The following is a 3,687-nucleotide window of genomic DNA, read 5'->3' as shown; positions in this document are numbered from 1 at the left end:
TACTATCGTATCTATGGGTTTTCAGGCTACGATTTGATTTTTACGATGATCATAATACGTACCTATTACTATTATAATTTATATTATATTGTTATACCTACTTATAAATAATAAATTATAATATATAATATATTATACCTTATATTATACATATTACACGAACTTATTCCAATATTTGTCATGGATTAAGATAATATAGTAATATACTTTCATAAATATATTATCTTATTAACTTGTGGTATTTATATTGTAGTTCGTGGTGTTTATAAATTAAATTATAGCGGTTTAAAAAAACGAATAAAACAAGATTGAAAATAAACAACATGATTGCTAACATAACTAGTAACTGTAAGTGATAATTATTCCGCTCTAAACAAAAATTGAAATAATATTGGTTAGTATTGTTCAAAACCAGCCATGGTACAAAATACAAAATAATGATACAAGACGATACTTTTAACTGAAGTTACGTGTACCTATTGTTACAAGTTACAAAACGAATTGTAACTCGTTACATTTTAAAGTTGCTTGACAATTGTGTAACCGATTACAAGTTACAAGTTACAAAAGTAACCAGGTTATGTAACTTTGATACATGTAACTGATTACTGCCCATCCCTGATCATGTGGCAGTGAATTTACCGATATAGCGGCCGGCCAACATCTACCGTCGACCAGTCTGAATTTTATGCTCTTTCAAGTACTTTCTGTCCACTATTTAAATTACATTAACTTCGCTGCCTAGAGGATTCCGCCGCGGAGTCCTCGCAATCAGTACCTGTACCTTTTGGTACGCCTCCTCTCCTAACCCTGTGGTATGATTAGTGGTACAGCTTTGACTGTACTGTTCAAGCTACTCACACTCCCAGCGTAGGAGAGGAACCTCCCGACACCCCTCTACATGGCTTCTGCAATGGTACAGCTAGACTGTACTGTTCAAGCTGCAGATACCCGTGTAGTAGCGGCAGGGCCGTAGCAAGGGGGGGGGGGGGGCAAGAGGTGCCTACGCCCCGGGCGCAATTCCTGGGAGGGCGCAAAAAATGAAAAATTTGCATTTTCTCGGGAGGGCGCAAAAATTATAAATTTTAATTTTATGTTAAAAATTACAGCGATCAGTGTTGTATATTTTATTTACAAAAACTTCAACGTCCTTGAGGTATATTAATTGAAGCATAGTTGAAAATAATATCTAATAATTATTATATATTTTATATAAAAGTATAAAACCAATAATAGTTAGTAAATACAATCTATCAATGTACAGGAAGACCTTACACTTAAGAAATAATTCTTAATAATTGATTAAAAATAATTACTGTTTTATGGAAATGTGGAATTACCAATTATGTTTGCGTTGTCGCCGAGCATTTCATCTATTCTTATTTCTTATACATCTTATAATATATCTATTATTATTTATAATTAATATTGTTATAATTATGTGACGTGATTACGTGATTGCGAATCGATGCATCCGTCGCAATGTTTACAAGTCTTGTATTTATTATTATTTTTAATCATATGCGCTTTACAAAAGAAAAGTTTAACGATTGATAGCGCAACCAAAATGGTTAAAGATTTAATCTTATCAATACAAACAATGCGAAATGAAGGAATTGAAAAAACAATTGAATTCGGTAAAGTGATTGCAAATGATCTTGGTATTAAAGCAAATTTTTCTGATAAGCGAAAGAGGAAAGTGAAAAAATTAGATTTCGAGATAATTGAAGATAATGTGCAAGTTTTATCTCAACAGAATGAATTTAAAAAAGATATTTTTGAAGCTTATGATCGAATTCTTACAGAGTTAATCAATCGATTCGAAAATATGTCAGAAATTAATGAAAATTTTGGATTTTTGTATGGTAGTAGCTTGACGGACCACTCTATGGACTATATACAAAAATGTGCAGCTGACTTATCTCTGAAGTATGAAACCGATCTAAATTCTTCCGATTTTATCTCTGAAATAAAAGATTTTAAGTCTCAAGCATTTTCTCTTTTACCTGACTTAAGAGCCCCAACACCTTTAGCCCTACTACAATTAATTACAACATATTCTTTGCGTGCTGAATATCCAAATGTCGAAATAGCTTTACGCATATTTTTGACTTTGCCAATAACTGTGGCAACGTGTGAAAGATCATTCAGTAAGTTAAAGCTCATAAAAAAACTATTTGAGGTCGACTATGGGACAAGATCGAATATCTGATATGGCTATCAGGCTATTTTATCTATTGAACATACAGTGGTTAATACTTTAGATATAAACTAACTTATTGAAGACTTTGCTGGGAAAAAAGCTAGAAAAATTGCAATTTAAATGTTACTTATAAGTAAAAATAATATTATTATTTATTATGTTACATCAATGTTCTTATAATAATTATGAATATTTATATTTTAATAAGTTATTGATTTAAATAAAGTTAACATACGCTTACATAATTATAAGGCAAAATCATTATTTATATTGCGTTTATAAATAATATTCAGTGTTTAGTTTTTTTATAAATTAAAATACTTAAGGGCGCATTTTGAAGTTTCGCCCCGGGCGCAATATTCGGTTGCTTCGGCCCTGAGTAGCGGGTTGTCTCCGCGATATCCGCCGCGCAACCAGCCTTCCTCTGTGCGGATTCTGCAGTGATACAGCCATACTGTATTGTTCAAGCTGCAGATCCCCACACAGCAGTGAACCGCTGACCGTATTCCGCCGTCGAAAAACGTCGCTGTTCAACGCCGCCGATACGCGTATTTGCTACCATCACCGTTATCCGCGCTTACGTCGCGAACATCGCCACGGACCGGTACGCGTATTAAATTATTATCGTTGAGTGCGTTAAGGTCCGCACACACTCACACTGCAGCGGTGGCGTTGGCGGTGTAGGTCAAATTTGAAATTATATTATATTGGCTTCGATAGTAGGGCCTGGGGAATTTTCCCCTAACTGTTCCATACCCACCCCCTCCCAAAAAAATACTTGAATATTTTACACCACATTGGAATATAGATATGAAAATTTCTTGTTCATTTAAATTTTCAGCATAAAAATCTTTAGACGCCTCCCCACCAAATCTCAAACACTATATGCGCCTATAACAATAATATTATAGTTATTAGTTTTAGGGCCGTATGCATAGTCCGACACTTAAGGTGCCCCTAAAATCACTTAGGTAATACCTAACTATGGAGCAACTAGGTGTCACCTAGCTGCCCCTTAATTTTTGGCTGCATAGTTAAAATTTAAGTAGCCCGTAGTTAGGTATTACTTAAATATTGTTTTCCTTAAAATGAATGTATTCTTCCATGCTTATCAGTAATATTTATGATAATTGTCGGTGTTATCACTTATCACATGATAAAATAAATTATTAAAATTTTATATACTTTCGAGTTTTAAATTGAATATTATTTTTACTGACTGATATTTTTAATCTGAAACTTGGGAGTATCATAATGGATTTAAAGAGCAACATTTTAAAACGTGAAAGAGGGCCAAATTGGGAACATGAAGAAAAAGTAATATTTTTTCATTGTTTCCAAAAAGTGGCTAACGTATTAGAAGACAGTAAAAAAGACTTCAATACAAACAGCAAAAAAAACATTGCATGGTTAAGTCTAATGAATAATTTCAATGCTCAATCCAATGTTAAAAAGGTAATTACTAATATTATTTAAATATTTAA

The sequence above is a fragment of the Acyrthosiphon pisum genome, chromosome X, assembly GCF_005508785.2.
Source record: "Acyrthosiphon pisum isolate AL4f chromosome X, pea_aphid_22Mar2018_4r6ur, whole genome shotgun sequence".
NCBI lineage: Eukaryota > Metazoa > Arthropoda > Insecta > Hemiptera > Aphididae > Acyrthosiphon > Acyrthosiphon pisum.
The sequence above is the reverse complement of the archived record's forward strand: the minus strand, read 5'-3'. Positions refer to the sequence as shown.